This window comes from Camelus dromedarius, chromosome 4 (genome assembly GCF_036321535.1).
Source record: "Camelus dromedarius isolate mCamDro1 chromosome 4, mCamDro1.pat, whole genome shotgun sequence".
Lineage (NCBI taxonomy): Eukaryota > Metazoa > Chordata > Mammalia > Artiodactyla > Camelidae > Camelus > Camelus dromedarius.
In genome coordinates, this window is record NC_087439.1 from 67,609,766 (window position 1) to 67,632,201 (window position 22,436).

At 40.0% G+C, this 22,436-nt stretch overlaps 1 protein-coding gene and 1 long non-coding RNA gene across 7 annotated transcripts in view; one reads left to right on the forward strand and one right to left on the reverse strand.

Annotated features, from left to right (window-relative positions):
- Positions 1–10,183: 10,183 nt before the first annotated feature.
- Positions 10,184–14,034, reverse strand: LOC135321150 (uncharacterized). The gene is made up of 2 exons (XR_010380650.1): positions 13,874–14,034; positions 10,184–13,720 (listed from the first exon to the last, which is right to left on the reverse strand). It is a non-coding gene; the product is annotated as an uncharacterized LOC135321150 (long non-coding RNA).
- The window catches only part of INO80D (INO80 complex subunit D), a 59,505-nt gene continuing 50,740 nt past the window's right edge, over positions 13,672–22,436 (forward strand). The window contains exon 1 of one of the 6 annotated variants that reach the window (XM_064485058.1): positions 13,672–13,776. The gene's annotated coding sequence lies outside the window, so the exon portion shown is untranslated. Of the gene's footprint in view, positions 13,927–14,519; positions 14,632–15,510; positions 15,858–22,436 lie in introns of those variants that run through there. The other 5 variants (XM_031451934.2, XM_031451937.2, XM_031451935.2 and 2 more) reach the window with 5 other exon arrangements.

Genomic DNA, 22,436 nt, shown 5'->3' on the forward strand with positions numbered 1-22,436 from the left:
ACAGCAAGATGAACTTGAGTCTGAAATGTCCTAGGCTCCAGTTTTCTATGTGCATTCAATAAGACTTGGATTTACTAAGTCTGTGCAGCATTTAGGCTATTGCTAAAATTTGTGTTCACTGTATGCATCACAATCTATTGAGAATATAGTTTTTCAGCTGTATGCCAAAGTTGGGGAAATGATCCAGTTAAGAGCAGGTTTTGGAGCCATCATTATATCCAACTTTTTTTTTTTTTAACTGAGTGATAACACTATGTGATACTGTACACACTGATTTGTGTATTAGAGAAGAAAGCTCTGGAATCAGTTCCCCAGACTTAAGTCCTGGCTCTACACTTAGCAGCTAGGTCATCTCTGTTTCCTGTTGATATGAGGATGTGGATAGTAATTCCTGCCTCACAGTTGAGTAAATAACTTAGTATGTGTAACGCATGGGCCAGGAGTAAGTGCTTAATAAGTGTAAGGTGTTGATATTTCATCCTTTAAGAAGAAGGAATGAAAAATGCATCCCTAGAAGCCTGTGATTCAGAATGCAACCAACCTGTAGTTTAGTACTAGGATAGAAAGCATTAAACGGCTTTTTAAACATAATACTGTACATCAGAAATTGTATTTCAAGTTAGCTGAAAGTAATAAGAATGGTAAAACCTTGGTTTTAGAAACAACCTCCCAGACAGAAAATAAGTATGTAAGACATTAGATACTTGAATTAGTCCCTGAAGTTAAGCTACTAACAGCAATACCCCCATATTCTGAATCATGATTTATTATATCTTACTGGTTGTCACTAACATCTATTGCAGTGTCTTGCACAGTCAAATATTCAATAAGCATTTGCTCAATAAATAAATGAATAAAAAGTAAATGCACGGTTACAGGCAAGAGTATGAAGAGAACATTTAATTTTTTTCATTTAGCTTTGGCAATGTAATTCCCAACCAATAATGTGCATACAGGTTATATAAACCGAGTTTTTTGGACCGCAGAATAATGCATCATGGGAAACTATAATCATTGCTTTTATAACTGGCTATGATCCTGTAAAATCTGTGCTGTTGGTGACAAACAAGAAAAAGACGAGGAGAGACAGATGGATGAACAGGAGTTCTTCACTGCTGCTGGAGGACAAATCAAAATCAATGTCCTACCAGTGGAGGATTAATGACATCTACTTTTATAAGGATTTAGACAAATGTGCAAATATATTGCAATTTTAAAAAAATAACTTACTGGACTAAGAAGAAGAAGTAAAACAGGACCTGATATTAAAGGGATATTTTCCTTTTGCCTGATTTATGTAGACTGATGGTCCCATTAGTCCGAATATATTCATGTGGCAGGCAAATAATGGCCACCAAATATGTCCTTGTCCTAAATCCCTGAACTTGTGGATGTTATCTTAGATGGCAAAGGGGATTTTGTAGATGTGATTAAGTTAAGGATCTCGAGATGGGGAGATTATTCTGGATTATCTGGGTGGGCACAATCTAAGTAGGAAGATCCTAATAAGAGCAAGGCGAGAGGACAATAGTCAGAAGAGATGGGACGACAGTCTGCTGTTGGCTTCACAGATGCAGAAAGGGATCGTGAATCAAGGAATGCAGGTAGCTTCTAGAGGCTGGAAAAGGCAAGGAAACAGATTATCCCCCAGAGCCTCCAGAAAGAATGCAGTCCTGCTGATACTTTAATTTTAGCCCAGTAAAACCCATTTCAGATTTCTGACCTGTAGGGCTGTAAGATAATAAATCTGTGTTGTTTTAAGCCACTAAATTTGTGGTACTTTGTTAGAACAGCAAGTGGAAATTAATACATTCATTAATCTGCACCTAATCTGTGGAGACATTAATTTGCAGCCAATACAAACTAAAATTTATATCTAGTTCTCTTGGGTTAAAACTGGAGTTATTCTTGGAAAAGTGATTTATTCCAGGGTTGGGGCAGGAAAAAAATACAAGATGAATCTAAGCATCTTAAGGTGTCAAAAAGAAAAGAAGTGCTGAGAAAAAGATGAGGGCAGGTGGAAAGGGCATAGGAACTAACCTGAAAGCGCTCCCAGTGGCCAAAGCTGGAACAGCTAGAACAACAAATAATGACAGTGTTGGATTATAACTCCCCAAATAAAACATATATCCATGAGTTTGCAATGAAATAAACAAATAAACAAATAAGGAGGAGAATGGACAATTCTACTGATGAGTGTTAAAATCAACTCTAGGAAAGTATGAGGAGAAATAAAATATTTGCCTAGTTCAAATTATCTCCCCCAAGGTATCTTTTAATGGAAATGGAAATGGAAAAACAGTAATGTTCAGTTGGAGAAAACAGAAGACACCAACTTAACCAAGTAATCAGGCTAACATCACTATTGTGGAAGGTAGAATTCTAAGGTGTCCGCTCCCTCCCCTTTCCTCCCAATCTTTGGTATACATGCTTTTCATAATCATCCAGGCTGTGAATATGATGGATTTCAATCCCGTGACTTAGGTTATATTATGTGACACAATTGACTTTAGTGAAGGGAGGGTATTGGTTTAGGCCTGACCTAATCATATGAGCCTTTTAAATCTGGGTCTAGAGGTCAGAGATTCAAAGTGTGAGAGGGACTGTACAGGAGGGAAATTCTCCTGCTGCCCTTGGAACTGGAGGGGCCACCGGCAAGAACTTGGGAGTGGCTTCTAAGGAACTGAGAGTGAGTCCTGCTGCCAGCTAGCAAGAAAACAGTCCATCCTGAATTCTGCCAACAACCTGAATGAGCTGGAAAAGGACCACAAGTTCCAGATGAGAACGCAGCCCACCTGACGACACCTTGATGTCGCCCTTGAGCAGAGAGAGCCCAGTTGCGGGGACTTCTGACCTCCAGAAGCCATGAGATAGGAAGTGAGTGTGGTTTACGGTGCTAGGTCTGTGGTGATATGTTACAGCAGCAGCAGAAAACTGCACTGGTCAGAACAGGCATCAGCATCACGTCCTCCCTGATGGGATGCTCTGAAGAGGACATTACACGTCTGAGATTTTCTTCCTAAAAATGCGTTCCCTCATCTAATCATGAGGAAGTATCATAAAACCCAGACTGAGAGACATTCTACAAAATAACTGCCCACTATCCTTCAAAAGGGTGGAGGTCATGAAAAGCAAGGAGAGACTGAGAATCTGCAGCAGAAAAAGGACATGAGTGATAAACTGGCAAAATCTGAATAATGTCTGTAACAAAAATTACAGCAGAATATACTCGAAGTTATTTCTCTCTAGAACTGGGCTTTTCTACGTAGACTTAAGCAGTTCATTTCTAGAACTTAGTTTTCCAATTGTTAGGTAACACAGAAAGCATTTGTAGTCTGCTTTAAGATTCTTAGCTAATCAACTATACTTCAACAAAAAATAAATAAAAAATAAAAGATTTTTAGCTGAAATAGTAACAGTCATGTAGCTTACTGTTTGTCTTTTAATAATTCTATTTTCTTTCAAGATGGCTTAATTTTGGAAGAGTTGGTGATTTTGGAAGGTTTTGTATGCTTCAACATTATAATGACTTTGATGCAATAGTATAGATTAATGAAAGCAAATACTATTCATGGATGCAATCCAAAAAAGAAAAACTGGACCATTTAGTACATTGTGGAGCCTTTTGTGGTTGTTACTTTGATATTTGCTTTTTAACTTTTATTTCAAATTAAGGAGTTAGCATGCAAAACTATAAATACACAAAATCCTTTCAACAGCTTAAAAGAATAAACATTTCAGAAATTTTCTGAATTCAAGATAAAAAGAGGGAAGCAAAAAAACCCCAAACACGCTATTCAAACAGTTTGCTTCAGATAAGATAGAAACCCCCTTCTAATAGGAAAAAAAGGACAAACGGCCTATCTGGAGTATTATACACGAGTTCTCTAAGAACGGTATCATGAGTCCCTTTCCCTGTAATTTTTTTCTTAGCTTCGTTTCAGAGAGCTGGACACACTCTATAGAGATGGAGTGATAACTGATCACATCATCAGTGATTATTGTATGAAGTGCTCTGGAGTTTGCTGCTCATACATTTTAGGTAACAATTCCTTCCTCCTTCCTCCACAGAGAGAAACATAGTACTTACCATCGAGGGCAAGGCTGGCTTAACGGCCCCCTCTGAGGTTAATGTTAACATCGTTCTGGACAGAGCAACAGGAAGCATCTGTGTATCTTACCACAAACTGAGATGATCCGTTCTTTCCCCATCTGAAGTCTAAATTCTGTTGGTATTAAATTACTTAATTGCTCTTGCTTTGTACATTTAAAACATTTAGATATATAAAACATCATGGTAATAACCACTGAGAAAACTGAAATGATTTATGACTATGTAAATACTTATTTAATTCTTCCCATTTGGTCAATATTGATTTTCCCCCTCTATAATTTAAAGGAAACTTGCATTATGAAAGCTATTCTGACAAATCTTTTGTTCTTATGTTCTAGAACCATCTATGGTGACAGCAAAACTCAGGGAGCAATGTCAGTCAATTAACAGCTGCCAAGTTACCTAGAGGAGCAGATGGTATAATTGCTCATGCCCTACACAATGGGAGAGAGGAATACTTGAAGATATTTGCTCAAACATGCTAGAGAGTTTCCACAGAAAAGGCTATAATAAGACATATTTTTTTTCCTCCTGTATGTTTGCCTTTTACCTTGGGTGATTCTCTTACATCGTATTTTTACCCTTTTAACCTGTGAGTTTTCACTATTAACTATTAATACATTAGTTATTTAAAAATAGAGCATACACTTTCAGTGTTTTTAGCAATAAAGAATGTACATTGAAACACACCATTAGAAAATGGCAGAATACTTAACACCACTCCCAGATTTTTTTAACTAAATCGTAACATGGTCAAATGAAATATAATGCTTAAAAGTTACTGACAGAATTGTACAGATATTTTACTAATCATCTTAGACTCTTTTAGTGATTTTGACAACAAAAAGTCCAAACTTGCTTCCTTAGGACCCTTCTCATTTAATCTAAAAGCCGTATCTTAGTTACCTAACAGTCTCAAAGAGATTGTACTGCTTAAAAATTCAGTATCTCGAATATTCATTAATTCAACAAATATTTCTGGTGCGGATTTTGTGCTAGGCACTGTTCTAGAAGCTAAATCAACAAAACAGAGCAAAAGAAAAAAAAAAAAGGACAAAAACCCTAGCCTTCAGGGAGCTACTTTTTTGAAAAGTAGGATCTGTATAAAAATAAAACAACCCCAAACAATAATCCTTTTCTTTCTTGCCAGACTTAAGCCACTTGAGGGCAGGGGCTACTGGTTCCCCGATATCCTAACCACAGTGCCTAGCACACTATAAATGATTCACAGGTACTCCTTGATTAATTAGATAGCAGAAGTACTTTTTGCTTAAGTACAAATAACGGTTCTTCATTCCTGGTTCTATCTGTTCAAACTTTTCAGCCTGGCTTTCAAAGACCTCTTAACTTGGCCCTACCCTGCTGCTTCCTTTTCCTACATTTTCTTGCACATACCTTCTGTTGAGACATGCTCACTCCTGGTTTACCAAAGGCCATTTCCTCTGCTCCAGGTAAATAAAAATTCTCTTTAAAATAAAATTTTTAGATTCTACAAACACTGATCAAGGATCTTCTAGGTGTCAGAACTGTGCTAGAGATGTTCACGTATCTTCTGGAATAAACACAAGAACTCTCACTGGTTCTCTCAGAAGGAGCGGGAGATGCTCAGTTCTGAGAGCACCAGGGTCACTCAGCTATGCTCACTTGGGGCCTGGATCTCCCACAACAGCCTGAGGCAGCCTTCCTCCTTCCTCTGCCCCTTCCGCGCCCTTCTAGGTTGTTCTCCAAGGGCTTCCCTGATGTTATTTATCTTTGCAACTAGACCATAAGCTGCCTGGGCACAACTGTGAATTATAGTTTCTTTTACTTTCCTGCAGAGCCTAACCAAGTACTGTGCCCAGTAAGCACTCAAAATCTCACTAGCTGAGAAGTTTAACCAACTCCAGCTAAGTCTCCTATTTTCAACTGTTAGAAAGTTAAACTTTGGAACAAATTCTATCTTTTGCATTCAATTCCAGATGGTCAGAACTTGCTGTGTGAAAAAATACTTCCTTTTAGTCTTAAGTATTTCATTTGAGATTCAAGTTATCTTTGATTTATAAGTAAACAATTTCATGTTCAACTGATCTGCTTCCTTCACTGACAAGCCTGTTCATTGTATTTATCCCAGCAAAGAAGACCTAGCATTTCTAGGTTTTCTTTCATTCTTTTGACTACACCGTGGCTCCTTTGTGTCACTGAGGTACGGCATGCTAAACTGCATGGACAAGCTGTATTCTGATGAGAAAAATCTATCCAGGGTCAAGTGTTCTCGTCAGCCAGCAAATCAGCCACAGACACGTTTAGCTTGGCCAACAGTTGGGGAAAAAAAAAAAAGACAAAATATTTTTAAGCCCAGTTGTCTCAAGTTCTACTCAGGCCCACCTTCCCTATAGCCTTCACCCAGGGCAGTTCAGATCTTTGTCCTAAATCTAGACTGTAAAGCCAGTGAGGACAGGGTCTGTCTGTCTTGTTTACTACTTAACCACTTCAGGATGCTACAAATCAGCCTCATGATATACAGCGGTATCTCTTCAACTTTTTGTCCTAATCCACCATAAAAATATACATACATGCACCTGTAACTGAAGAGAGCTGTTTCGTGAAATAATACTTGGACCACAATTGACTTTGGATAGTTTCTCTTTTGTATCATTCTCTTTTTTCAGTAGGTCATAAGCTGCTACACTGATTTCTTAAGTTCCCTGTTGTAGACACTCTATGCCATGGAATTGAGGTGAGGTCTCTTGCCACTGTATCACCCATGACCCTGAATAACAAGACCCTGTAATTATTTTCTCTTAGAGTCAAGTGCCAGGGAAATGCGCAGCAGCCTGGCACAAGGCTGAGTGAATAAACGCTGTAGTTTTGTGTTGGCTGGCCTGTTCTTACTGCAAAAATGTACAGTTCAACCATATTTTTAAAAAGTAATCATTTACTCGAAAGCACTAATAACTTTAATCAAAAAGAGAAATCTCACAAAAATCATGCAAGAAAACAGTAAATCTGTAAATAGAGCTCTAATTAGTTCAATATTTGTTCTTTAACACTTCAGAAATTGATTCAAGAGCAAGACCCCTTTTTACAGTTTTCTAATTAAAGTCCTACCTTACTTCCGGGGGCTTTCTATGAATTCAGTGAAAAGAAATGGAAATGCTCAGATACGGAGTGGCTGTTACGTGTCATCTATTATACTACATATGGTCCTATAAATCATCTGATTCAAGCAGTTGTGCTGAGAACGAGGGCACTGAAGTTTGAGAGGCCAGGGAACGTGCCTCAGTTTGTACGCTAGTAAATAAGTATAGTTCCGGGATTCACACACGGTTTTCTGATCTAAATCCCACACTTTATCTGCTACTTAACACTGTATGTACATTTTAAAACAATAAACTAGTACCTGTCCTATAAAACAGTTCATTGGAAATACCGTATGTTTCAAACATCTACTATGCCCTTCGTGGGATGACTTGTTTTGAAGAGATTTCATAAATCTTTTTAAGCCTTGTTGTCAGAAGTCTTCCTTCTTCAATACCTCATATTGAAATTTAAACGCATTTCTCTCTCTTGAGAATGGCTGATGAATGGGGCATTAACTGGTCACAGTACTTCTCCTGTTGTGTATTCTGTATGTACTCTTCCTGTAGCCCACTTTATATACTTTAAGACCTTGACTGGATCTGAAGGACACCCAAATCTCAGCTAAGCTTAAAATTCTTCGTTGCAGACTGTCAACTATTTGGGTATCCAAAAATATCTGGGGGGAAAAAAATCAATGGACAGTTTTTGTAGGTATTTGCTGTGCCATAATCATAGTCTTCTTCTGCCTTTTTCTATGTTGAATTAATTCAATTTGTGACTAGTGCTGTAAAGTCCCCTGTCTTGGTAGTGTTTAAAAACGAAACAAAACAAAACACAAACAAAACCGCACTCTCTGACCTTGGGCTGTGCTGCCTGGAAGGTGTTTATTGGCAAGCAACCAAAGAGAGCAGCTGACCTTAAAACGGCACCAAGACCCCGCCTGGTGCCTCACAGGCACCTTGCCACGTAATCCGAACAATACAATGAGCTAGGTACTCTTATTACTCCTGAAAGGTTAAGCAGCTTGCTTGCCCAGGGTTACACTTCCAAGGCAAAAGGTGGGGCCAAGTTTCTAAGCCAGATGGCCTGGACTAGAGATTAAGCTCTTAACCACCACTGCCCCTCCTGCACGAGAGGAACATGTTGGGGGAAAAAATTCTAGAGAACTCAAGGCATTAGAGTAGGAATAAGTTCACTATAGACTCAGGTTGGCACCAGAAGGGCTTCAGAGGCAAGATTTTGAGCATCAGAGCAGGGTGGGATTTAACTGGCAGAGCCGAGAACAGAGACATCAAGACAAAAATGGCCACGGCTTGTGGTGTGGGGCAAATCAGTCTAGTAGGAGGCCAGACTGGGTAATTTTTAGTAGAATCGTATCTATTTCTGTGCCCTCATTTCTTTCTCTTTCTGGTTTTCCTTATGAATACAACAAAATGCAAATACTCTACTGTAAGACCATATAGCACCCAGATATGCATAAAACAGAAACAACAGTGTATCCAGTAAAGGTAAATAGTACAATTTTGTTACTGAGGCCTTTTCTTCCTTCCTGGTGTACTACAAGTGGCCTTACCATTTGGTATCTTTGATAATCCTCCTTACCTGAATTTAAATCAAGCTGTTTAAATTGTGTTAATAGCTATTCCTTATTTTAATTGGATGAGAGGATTTTCCCCTTTCCCCACCCCACCCTTACTACTGAATTCCAGCAGCCTGTAACCAACATATGGCAAAGATGTTACAGTACAGGAAGTCTAACCGTATTAATGGGCTGTGTTCCCGAATATCACCGTAAATTAGTTATTTGGAACCTGGAATTTATTTCCCCATGGAAATAGTGGTTAGGTTCCCAGTGGGTCTACAAAAGGTTGCTTAACCAGGAATGCAGCAGACATGAATGCTGCTACCTTTGTATTGATCTCTGCCTGTTACTCCGAGGACTGTGGATTTCTCTTCTATCTTTTAGCTAACTGCCACTTTTGGGATAGTTTTCTCATTACAAATTACAGAAAAAGTTGACTATCACTTATATTTCTACCCAAATTCGATCCTTAATATTGCTTTGGGGTGTTTTTATTAATCATTACTTAAAACACGAATTCAGTTGGTGAGTTATTTTCCTTAGTCTAAGGTCAGGAATCAATAGAATGGCCCAAGAATGCTTATAGCTTAGGAGATGTCATTCTCCGCCTGCAGCAAGAAGAGAAGGCAGTGAAGTGGCACCAGGGACTGTCTTGGCCCTGCTGCTGCCAGTGATCACTTGGTTCCCTGAGGATCTCTTTCATCCCTTATGGGATTTAAAAAAAGAAACAAACACTTTCTTGGTTTCTGGCTTGGCATCAGGTAATGGTTCCCAGGTCTCAGTGCCCCTGGGTTAGGTGTTAGAACTTGGGGATTACCTGATCATGTGTGTTTTGACTATAATTGAATCTAATTATAGAAATTTCATATTTGAATAATCTAAAGCTATGAGGTGGGTATCTTTCCAATACAACGCTGGTCTCAGAAACATGTTCTTCAGGGCACGGTAACTACAATAAAAACCAAAATCTTTGTTTTAGATAGAAATATTACCAACAAATTAAGGACATTAAAATGCTAAGATTATGCACCATTTCCCTATCCCCAGATAGACATCATGCAAACAAGCTTGTTGGTCACAAGAGGGATTCGTAAATGGGTGCAGTATGTATTTCCAAAACAGAAATGCTTAAAGTGAAAAAAATTTACATTTATAGCCATCATAATTAGCATGATTTTGAAAACTTTCAGGGTTTTACACACCCCACTTCTTTTCGCCTTCTTGGGAGTTTTTACACTAGTAGGGACTTCAGAGTTGGCCTCTAGAAATGTCAGAAAAAATCATTTGTACGATTAAGGAAGGTTTATATTCACACCCCTCCTCCTCCTCCCCAAAACCCACTAAATTTGTATAACCATGTCTGCTGTCAGTGGGCTCTTAAACACTTGGTGATTCTGTCAGTGAACATTTGCTAGGAAAGGCATGGCTTCATTGTTTAAAGACATTTAATATATTAAATATGCATAAATCTTTCACTTTAAATCCACACAATCTGTGAATGAGTTCTTTTAAGGACATAGGTGGTAATTTCTTAGTAACTTCACTATAGTGTTCATAATATGGTGGTTAATTTTTACAAAATCAAAATCATTTATACCAAAAGGCAAGTCAATTAAAATTTCTAATAATGTTAAAAATATTAAGGCAAGTCCTATTTCAACTAAAGGCCAAACAAGCTACTTGTGAAATTAAAGCCTAATAACAAAATAAATAAAAGACACTACTGCTTGAAGTATCACACAGGTAAAACTTCTGCTTTCATGGCTGCAGGTGACTGTCATTCATTGACTAGATCTTTTAGAAAATACCATAATTTTACAACCATAGGTAACATTTCTAATTATGTTAGTGTTCTACAAAACGTCATTTTCAGGATCAGGAAGGAAATCTCTCTTAATAACAGTACATTTCAATTGAGATATATATATATATATATATATTTTGCATTACTCGAAACAATGGATAGACAGGTACTAGACTTCAGGAGGATGAAAGCTACTGGTTGCTACTAGTGAATGAAGGGGGCTCCAACCGCTCAAACTCAAAGTTTGATTTCGGAAAAGAGTAAATAGCGGGAATTTAGCATTTCTAGATACAGATTATAGAGCTATGGTAGGCACCTTGGAAACTATAGAGCAAAAGGGTTTGGAATCTTACTGGAAAGCCTTAGGGCCAAGAAGGTCTACACTCCTTGAAAGTGAAGACAATTATTCCAATTGTATTTAAAAGGGGAAAGAAGGGGAAAGGAGGAGGAGGAAGGGAGAAAGGAAAGAAAAATAATACTTTTTGGAGCCCTTAGGGGAATTAAACTAGAGCGAGCACATGCATAAAAGTGTCCAGCAAGGTTCCCAAGATGTGTTAGGTGCGCAATGTTAGCCAAATTTGAGTACTGGGGATTTTATTGGGCAAAACAGGGTTATTAATTATGTCAGTAGTTTTATTAGCACCTGTAGTTTTTAGGAATTAGAGACAACACTTGAAATGAGTTCAACTATCAACCAAAATAAACAATGACCAATCAAATTCACCAATATTGCAAATACAGATTTTTTTTTCTTGTTTGGGCTCTAATTCCCCAAGTCTGAGCTATTTAGCTCAGCTGGTGGAAAAACATCACAGATGACAGCCCTGTACAAGTCAAGCTTAAGAGAAAGACATTAAAATGCTAAGATTATGCACCATTTCCCTGTCCCCAGATGGACATCATGCAAACAAGCCTGTTGGTCACAAGAGGGATTCATAAATGGGTGCAGTCAGCTTGAAGCAAATACATCTTAATTTCTTGAAAATTCAAAGCATATCTTTAAAGTCATGTTACATATAAGGAACAAGTTCAAAAACACATTTTTCAAGTCCATTAGATTTCTTCATTAAGGGAACAGATTTCCTTGTTATGATCAAAGAGCTAGATTTCCAAACGTTTTTTTAAAGAATTGTAAATAGAAGCACAACTTCATAACTGAGGCTTCCAAGATGATAAGAATCAGTTAATTTTACTTTAATTACTTTAGATTTTTTTACAAAGAGTAAGGGGAAAAAAAAACACAAAAGAAAACCAAGACTATTCAGGTACTATCCTTAAATTTAGATGATACAGATGGAGATCAGCCTGAAAATAATAAATGTCTGTTATATGCATTATCTGAACTCACTTTAACATTATGGGAATTTCTCAATTTGGAAGCTCAAAAAATAAACATTTTTAAATGAGTCATCAGTTATTTTTAAATGCTTTGTAATAAATTTTAAGTGAAAGAAATTAAATATCCTACTGATTCAAGGCACTTAATATTATCAATTCATTCCCACTATGTCAGCCAACCTGCATCAGAAAATAACTTTTAGTACAAGATTCAATTCATCATTATGCTGTACACCAGAAATTGACACATCATAACTGACTTTACTTCAATTAAAAAAAAAAAGATTCAATTCATCATTCTCTGGAGAACATACAAAAAGACCTTTTGTTCATTTTCTAGTATTCTCTTCCTTCATAAAAATAGCAAAGTATCTGCACTTTATTCTCCTTCAGTAAGAGTTCTATGGGAATTGCTGCAAGCAGGCTCCAACCTCCTCTCCCTGGTCTCTGTGTTACCTCAGCATGGTGTAACTTTGATCCCATCTACCTAGGAAGCTTTGCTCATTAAAAAAAATTAATTCATGACATCCACTGCAATATACTAAAAGTAATTTATACAGTTCGGCAGCACATTGGAAGTTCTGAATATTTCCACTCTAACAAAAACAGACACATTTTTCAATTCTGTGACACAGAGAGTGGACAGACAGCGACCTGTGTAACGCACCAAAGATCCAATCCTTAAGGCTCTAAATAAATAAAACATTAAATGCCTGGATATAATTCTTAATAAGCAATCTTACTTAAACAAAATCTAAAGCTGTCTTTAAAAGCTATTTCCAGTTTTACAGTAACCTTGCCTCATGGGCTGACCATAACAGCATTAGGATTATTTCTAGAAACGTGGTCAGTTATACTTAAGTTGTATTTAAAACCCCCCAGTGATCTCTGCTTTAATTTGCACTATGAAAAATAAACAGCTGTATCATGCCTTTCTGGACAGTCAATAGGTTTTATTTACATTGCTTTGAGAAAAGGAGACAAAAGACATCCCTTTACAATTGTCTTCCAGCAATCTCAGTCTGGAGGGAGTATATAACACAAATTTTTATATATAAGGAACCATACGAGTATCTCTACATACAAAAACGTATAAATAAGTACACAAAGTGGCTATGAAGTCTCTTGAAGTCCAAATTTATAAACTGACCAGACCCAGAACTTAACTCTGCAATGGGGGAAAAATCATTATTAGCATGAAAAAAATTAAACTACTACTATCATTAACATGGAAAAATTAAATAGAAAATAGAAAACAATAATCACCGGAAAACCTGTGTCTTGCAAAGATTTCTTTTCATCAGAAGATGCAGAAACATTTTTCCCCCTGGTGCAAATGCAAACGGTGCTCAAGCACCCCCAGTTTCTTCCCCGCTTTTTCCCCCAGGCGTCGGTGTAGACGGCCGGTGTGGATTTTTTTCCAGAGATGAGAAGTAGAAATTTGTACTTTATCGGGAGCGGGTGCACTTTTCCCCCCGGCCCCCCTTCCCTCTGCCTCCAAGATGGTAGGAAAGTTGTCGTTTCGGAGGGCAGAGGAGCTGCTCTCTGGTGTTATGTCCTCGCAGTGCCTGTAGTGGTGCTGTAGGAGGCTGCTGCCTCTTCTTGTGCAGCCCCGGCAGCCCTGCCTTCTTGGCTGGAGAGTATATTCAGGGATTTCCCCTTAATAATCACCGACCCTGGGAGCACTTTTTAGTTTCCAAAATAAAAATATGATCCTCACCCCTCTTGCTTGACAGGGAAAGGCTCTCGCCGGAGCCCAGGGGGGAGCAGTAGCAGCGGCAGCCGAGCTTCCTAGTCCATTGCCAGCGCCTCTCACTCTGATCTGTCAGCCCAGCCGAGGGAAAAGGGGGGAAGGAGAAAAAAAAAAGCAGCTGAAAGGTAAGCAGAGGCGGCCCCAGGCCCGGCCCACATCCCCGGGCTCCCGTAGGGCGGCGGGCTGGGCCGCGCAGGCAGGGCGGGCGGCGAGCGCGCTTACGTGAGGCCGGGGATTCGCCGGCCCGCGCCAGGCCCCGGGCAGAGAATGAAAGGGTGAGAGGGGCCGGCGCCGGGGTGGCGGGGGCTGAGGACCCGGGGACCTGGGGGGCGCCCACGGGCGGCGACAGTGGGCGGCCGGGCGGGGGGTCCAGCCAGGGCCGGAGTGGGGCGAGCGGCGCGGCCTGCGCGGGCCGGGGTAGGGGTGTGGGGCGGGGGGGGGGGTGCCCGGCTAGGCCTCGGGCCGGCGGGCCCCGCGGCGGCCGCGCCCTGCCCCCGCACCCCAGGCCTCCTCGCGCCCCTTCGGCTCCCCCGGGGCCTCCAGGCGGGACGGCGGCGCTGCTGGGCCGAATCCTGCGCGGGCCCCCGGGAGGCTTCCCCGAGGGGCGGCAGGCCCGGGTGGCCGGGACAGGGGCGGCAGGGCCTAGGAGTGGGGAATGGGCGCCCAGCCGCCCCCTCCCCGGAGTCTCCCGCCGACGCCCCCCACCCCCGATTCCGGTAATAGTTGAATTTATTTCTCCCCCTCCTCTGCGCTCCGGGCGGCCTGGCCGGGGCGGGGCGGGCGGCCTGGCGGGCGTGGGGTGGGGTGGAGGGGCGGTGAGGAGTCAGGTGCAGCCGCGGCCCGGAAAGTTTCCTTTTAGGCCCGAATTGGGGACTGGCCTCCTTTCGGGGAGCCCCGGTCCTAGCACTCGCGACCCCCGAGGGCGTGGGGGAGAGCACTCGGCTATTTTGAAACTCTTTGCCAGTTCCTGTCCGTGGAAGGTACTCCGCCCCTGCACCCCTCGCCCGCGCCCCACCCCGCTCCCCGGCGAGCCCTTCCCGGGCTGCAAACTCCAGCCCCGTCCCCAGGAGCCCCCCGGCGGGAGAGAAGACCCTCTCTTCTCATTTGGAAAAGTTTTCCAGGGATTTGTCTTAGCTTATTAGTTAGTGACTGGGCTTTTTGCAGTGGGAAGGGAGGAGGTAGATTCAGGTGGTATTTCAACGGGGCAGGCTTTCCTAATCGCTTTTTTAGCCCTCACCTCGGAAAGCGGGGGGTGTTACTTTCAGATTTAGCGCCCACCCGCCCCTCATCCCGGACTCCTTTGGGTCTCGAGCCCCCTTTTCTGGACAGCCCTGCAGAGGGAAAGATGTAGGGAGCGGGGAGGAGACTGTCAGTGAGAGGGGGCTGGATTTCTGGAGCAGCCCCCAGATGGAGGAGTTTCCTGTCCTATTTGGTCACCGTCCGGGAAAACAAACACGGAAACAGGCCCCAAGGGGGAGACCCTGGTTGTCAGAGCGGATCCTGCTGGGAAGCGTTAAGGAGGAGGAGGGAGTGGAGGTGGGCAGGGCAGCTCCTGAAACAAGGTCTACAGTTTAAGGATCAGTAGTTTATTTTTTCTGATAGTAGCTATTTGGATTTCGGTGATACTCTTACTTTCGACCCTTGGAATAGTCAAATGGGGATTTTAAGGCAACTAAGTATTGCCACAACTCAGAAGGGTCCGTGGAAGAGCCCTCAGGGAATTGGACATAGGTGACACAGTGTGGTTTGGGTATCTCCCCCGCCCCCCCCCCCCTTTTAAACGGATTCAGTTTTAACTGTATTTTGGTGCCATGAGTTTTGAAAGTTAAAAAAGTCGAGAAGTTAAATTTCCAAATCTAGATATCCTGGTTTTCGGGGATGGGATGTTTCCTGTGGCTCCACTTAACCTCCTTCTGGTCGTTCTTTAGTATGGAAGTCGAAATGTTAATGTGCCCTGCCCCCCGCTAGCAGCCCCCCGCCTGGGCATGTTGGGGAGGTTATTTCCCCTCTTTCATTTGTGCTTTTCTTCCCTGCTCTTTCTGGTGGACTTAGGGCGGGAGGTTGCATGCAGATGTGTCTGTCCTGCCTGAAAGCAGGCTGGACTTCGCTGGCAGAGGTGTTCCACATTCTGACCACTCTAACCCCAGAGCACTGCTACAAGTGAGAAGCTGGCACTTGGAGACGGATGGGGATAACCCCTGACTTGGTCAGTGCTGACTTCTGTTAGGCGTGGAAGTGAGATTGATTCCTTCTGTGATTCTTACTAAGTGTGTCTTTCTTTTCCTTTTGTCTGCCTAAAATAAAAACTCCTTCTGTTTCTCCACAATGACAGATAGCCAGCCATTGAGTGTTTTACTTAAGAAAAGCTTGATACTTGAGATTGTATGGATTTCATACAAAAGTGCAAATTACATTTAATGGTTGTTTAACTTTATTGATTAATTGAAATTGCTTATTGATTGGGACATTTTCATATACTTGTGTACCCAAAATTGTTACTTCTGTTATAGCTTGTCCTTATTTTTAGAGCATATTGGATGGAGGAAATTGGTCTGAGTCTCTTTAAGGTTTTAAGGTTAAAAAATATCTCTTTGCCTCATAATTTGATAATTTTAAGGTATATTGTTGGCTTCACATTCCTAAGCTTTCAAAAACTGTATATGTACAAATCCCAAAAGTTTGTACTTTTTCCCCACCCTTCCTAATATAATCACTCAATGGGCTACTTTATTCCTGAAGGAATGGCAGTTTTGATAATCTAAAAAGTTACATTATATTTGAAACTAATAAAAGACTTTCAGGGCAAATATTGAATTGATTTTAAATTGCTAAGGTAATACACTTTTTCACTATTAAGTATTTAGTTTTAAAAGTAGATGTTTATTTTCATGTGTAAGTCTGAAGTAATCAAGTTTTCTTTCCTCTGAAAGATTGTCTACGGAAATTGTATACCCCACTCCAACTATTTTTCTCAGCAAATCATGTTAGATCTATTTTTAGAGAAATGAAATTATAGTTTAGGTGGATTTAAAAATTTCGAAGTCAGAGCACCCAGAATTAAACATGTCATTTCAAAAATTGCTGATCCATTCATTCTTTCCTGAGATGTTCCCCCAGGGTTCACAGCTCTCACCATCCAGGTTTGGAACAGTAGTTAGGGATAATGAGAGGTCATTTATATCTGAATACAGTTAGTAATATTCTCAGACAGGTAGCACCTCATCTCTCCAATACACACCTGGTAACTTGTAAACAGTGGTTGTATAGGTGAGACTGGGTTGGAGGCAGCAAATTGTCCACAAAGCAGGTACTCCACTGAGTATACAATGGTATCCCATCTAAGTCCATTTAATTTATGCTAATGCAACTCTGTGCTTTGCAAAACAGACGGCAGTGGAGTCTCCTTTCCACTTCCATCAGGGGCGAATTTGCCCCAGAGCCCTGCTTACAATGGTTGATTTTAGACAGTGCTTCTGGCTTTTTTGAAATACTTGCAGAGATACTCTTGATCAGCATAAAGTGAAAATCTTTAGGCCTCTCTTTTTTTTCCCTCTTTACTTAAAGATGCCAGGCTACTTGGTTCTGATTCTTTCCCAGAACGTGACTTGTTTTTAAGACAGCTTTTTGGCTACATTTTATTTGTAACAGAGTATCGTGCAGTTAGCCGCGTGAGGACTGGGCCTTGGGTTCTGATCCCAGTTCTTTCACTGGGCGGGTTCCTCAATCTTTGGCTTCTTTCTGTATAAAGTGGAAATAACTCTTTTGATGTAAAGATTAGATGTGATAGCCCATGTACTTGGCCCTTAGTAGATGCTCATTAAATATTAATTCTTCTAGCCCGCCTCACTTCTCTGCTAGCACCATCTAAATACCATTTCTCTTATTTGGTTTTTTTTCTGACTGAAGGTAATAGGTGCTCATAATCGTCTCATTCAAGAGAGAACCATTGTCAACATTTTGTTGTGTTTTCTTTCACTATCTTGTGCTTGTGTGTGCTTGCCACATATTCTTAGGATCTGCCATTTAACAATGTTGTATAATTTTGTATTGGTTAAAAGCGTGAGCTCTCGAGTCAAATTGGCCTTGAATACCACCTATCTGACTTGGACATTAAGTCTCGTTTACTCATCTGTGAAAGGGGGTGATAATATTTCCTTCCCAGGGTTGCTGTGATGATTAAATGAGGAATTGCACATAAAGTCTTTAGAGTGGTGCCTGATGTGAGACCTTTATATAATGTTTTCCTTTAAAGATGTTTAATATTCTCAATGTGAATTTTTTCCATGTGGATGAGTGCTTGACTCAGCATATATTAATACTACTAATAAGTATTTGAGTGCATATACAAAATAATAACTACCTTCATGGGGTAAATGAATATTTTTGTGCCAGTAAAAAATTAGCAGTATATTCATAGAAAATTTCAGCAGCTTGATGTTAACCTAGTCTCCTCTGAACTCTGAGTTGACAAATGTAAAGGAATGGTAAGTTCACCACTGGGCAAAAAGGTGGGTTTATTGCTGGCTTCTTTTAAGCTCTTGAAGTTACCTGCCTGCAGGTGTGTGTTGCTTGGCTTTGAAGGGCTGAGTTTGTGGCCTTGGTAGCTCGCCTTGGGAGGGTGTGATGTTTATCTGAGGCTGGATTTGCTGGTGCTGTTTCATTCATTTAACAGATTAGCTTCGTCAGTGATAGCTCTGGGCCTCGTAATTAAAAAGACACTCTCTGCCCTTGAGGAGTTTTTAGTCTAATGGAGAAGAAGAAAGCTTACATTCGCAACATGGAATGATAAGGGATAGATTAGCCTGGTGGAAGGAAACCTTATTCTGGCCTAGGGGCAAGCCGTAAGGATTTTCAGAGGGGGAGATCTGCCCTAAGCGAATGGGAGGAGTTCAGAAGGCATTCCAGGAGGTGGGACCTGCAAGTATGAATTAATGCCTAAGGACAAAGGAGTATTCTGTGTTGCAAATTGTAGGAGTTGAGGGGAGTAGGAATGAATAGTGGGAGGGGGTATGGTCAGCCTGGCCAGGTTGTAGAGCAGTTTGTCTTTTAGACTAAGGAGTTAGGCTTCTTTTTACATTTATGAAGGCCTTTGGCCAAATGAATTATTTGCATTTTAGAGGATTCGAATTGCACGAAAAGTGGAATAAAGGAGGGCAAGACTGGAATTAGACCAGTGAGACAGCTGCCGAGAAGAGATTGAAGGTTTGTACTGATAGGGTGTCAGTGGCATTGGAGGTGGAGAGCAATCAGTGGAGAGGCTGGTTACGGAGGTAAAGTGGTCTGCATAGATTGACCGGATGTGTAGATTTGGGAACCATCCTCCTATAGATAGCATCTAAAGTTGTAGAAAGTAGAAAGTTTTGGCTAAGTCAGTGGTTTTTAGTCTTTCTGAGAATCTGATGAACTTTCTGGACCCTTCTCCAGTTAAATGCATTTATGCACATTCACAATTTTATGCATTTGGCTTGAAACCTAGGATAATAATCTCTGGTCTTAGGATAGATGTAGGACAGATATTAAAACGAAAGCCTGTAAAAATATCTTGACACTCACTTTTTGTGTGTTTGTGTGTGGCTGTGCCACTACGGAGAAGAGGAAACAAATCTGTACAATAACATGCTCAGGGTCACACATCTAGTATCTTAACAATTTCAGTGAGCTGCTGATATGAAAAGATTTTGTGGGAAAATTTGGACTTTTACCTTCTTATGAAAAATTGGAAGATCTGGAAGCCTTGGATCCTTGGTTTTTTTTAAATGGCAACAACTTGTTTGAGTCCCCTGTCTTTAGACGAGCAGTTTGCCAAAGTCAGCCCCTGGCCTACCCCTGCGGCCTATCTAGGCATTTCATCTTACATCCCTATAAAATAAGATTAAGGGAATCTTGGGGGACATTGACATTTAAGTGTAGGGGCCAAGAGAAAGGAAGCCACTGACTGAGCAGTCTAAAAGGGATTTTTCAGGAAAGAGAAAGTGGTCAGCAGTGTCAAATGCTGTGGAGAGGTCAAGTAAGATAAGGATGAAGAGGTGTACCTGGAATTTAGCAACAAAGAGGCCATTAGTTTCAGATTCTTAGAACAGAAGAACTTTGAGACTATAGCTGCGACTTAATTTTTCTTCTTGTCTTGCAATATAGGGTTTCTGTAACAGCTGAGAGTGACTTTGGCATGGATAGGAAAGCATTTGTTGTAAAGGATTATTAACTGGAGCTAATAAGTGCTGTAACCCAATCAAAGACTGCTCATTCTGCTAGTGTTTTCCATCCCAAGAACATCAGCTTATAGATGCTCTATAGAATGTAGAAAATATTTTTAATATGGATTATAGAAAACAGTTCTCAGTGGTTCTGTTACCCTAGCCCCAAGAAGGTGGGAGGATCTGACTTAGTGGAGAATTCCATTGTACCATTCAGAAAACTGCCGGCAGCTCGAGACTGCATTTCAGCCCAGCAGATCTTTGATTAAAGTGATAATACCAATAAACTACTACTTACTGCTTCTAATAGTAGTTAACGTTAAGTGATTACTGTGTGCTGGGTACCATGCACATGAAATACCTAATTTAATTCTCCTCAGTGACTCAGTGAGGTCCGTACTATTATAATCCCCTCTTTACAAATAAGAAAGCTGAAATCTAAATAACTTGCCCAAGGTTATACACCTAGTAATTAGCAAAACCAGATTTGAGCACCATCTCTGATACCCACTGAAACTCACGAGTGCTCTCAACTGTGGCATAAACTATTCTTACATTTCTAATAAATCAGGTAAGGAATTCAGCTAGCATAAAGGCAATTTTAATTAAAATTCATAATGCAAACTTCTTTGTACAATGCTGTTTGAGCACAGTATTTGGCACATAATAGACATTCGGTAAGCATTTATTTGATTTATTTTAAAATATTCTAGTTTGAACTTTATGCTGAATATTATTAATATTTTTGAGTGATAGGCAGTTTTTCTCGGTGATCTTTCTCTTTGAATCACACCAATTGATAGATTTTTATCATTCCTGAGTCTAATTTTACTACTTTTCACATTGATATGTGGGCTATTGGTTTTTTTTGAATCAGTGTGCTTATCTGTTTAGTATCACATCTGTTTGCATTCCATGAAGTTGGATTAAAACTTATTTCAAAAACTTAAAATGGGGGGACATACTTTTTAAGACTTTATCTGAGAAAAGTAAATATTCTTTCATTTGTATTAAATATACTTGAAAACTAATATTCTAAGAGTTTAGGTTCATGTTGGATTAGAAAAAATTGTAAGGTATGTTGTAGGTCTACTCTCTTAAAAGTGGGTAGAATATAAAATTACTGATAGCAATTAGGGGAAAATGCTGTGGCAGTGAAATGAACAAGCTTCTGAAACAGGAGACTCAAAAGAACAGTAATGACATACTGAGGTTCCACATGGAGGTGATACAGCGGCAGTCCCAAAGAGAATAATGTTCATATTTTTGCAAATTGGTTTATGGTTGCTGTTGGAAGGCTGAAAAGGCAGGCCGTAGGTTGCCTTTGTTAAAAGCTTATCTTCTTTACTTTTCTCCCTGGTAATGTCTTATTCCTCTGTATTTGCAAGAAGAAAGAAACTATGAAAAGAAATTGTTTTATTTTTCAATTAAACGCAGCATATAATACCCAGGAGGATTTTTTTTTTTAAAGAGTTTACACCTACCCGTATTTCTTATTCTTGAATTCCAGTATATAGATGTTTGCTGTGAAAATATTCTTTCTGTGAATCTATTCTCAGTAATAGTTATTTTTGCTTTTTTGATAATATTTAATAAGGGTGTATATTCTATCTAGTGCTGCTCAAAAGTGCTTAATTACCTTAATTCTCTTCTTTAAGGAGCACAGATCTGTTTGTATTCTAATTCTAAGCAAGCTATTTCCACAGCAGAAGATAGTATCTTCTATAACTGTGATAAATTTACTCTAGCTAGGAATTTTTTTAAGTGATATTCATCATGGATTAAAGGTAGATTTTAGGTATTCCTCTTCTTCATGGTTTAGACAATGGGATAGTATTTAAATATTAGGGTCTATGAGACATTTGATTAAGATCATATGGACTCTATGTATTACATTTCCTCTTATTTGTAGCTTAACAACGAATGTTAAAGAGCGAAGGCCATGTGAACTTGGGTGAACTCATTTATTAAAAGAAAATGACTCAGATTGGAGCAAAAAAGTCAAACCCCTTAAGAGATGCATCTAAAAAGGGGCCAGCAAATAATTTTTTAGTAAATATTTTAGACTTTGTCTCCATTACAATCTCTGTCTCAACTACTTAGTTTTACTGTTACAGCATGAAAGCAGCCATAGGCAACATGTAAATGAATGAACAAGACAGTGTTCCAGTAAAACTTAATTTACAAAAACAGGCAGTGGGTCAGATTTGTCCTGTAAGCCAGAGTTCGCTGACCTGTGATCTAAAACAGTGCCTCAGAAAACTTGAGAGTAAAAGGATGGGCAAAGATCAAACTGGCAAATTCAAATTCGAAAAGTGGGAATCCAGATATGAGTGTCAGACAAGGTTGAATTCAAGACAAAAAGCATCAATTGAATTGCATTTCCTAATGATAAAGTGTGACAGTCTAGTGGTCATGAATCTCATACATCAAATAATACAACTTTAAAATTTATAAAATAAGTACAAGGAGAAACAAATCAGGTTATAGTAGGAGATTCTGATTCATCTCTTCCAGCCCTTGGTAGAGCGAGCATGGAGGCAAAATAAGTAATAACACAGCGGACACTTAATAGCATGATGCATGGTATA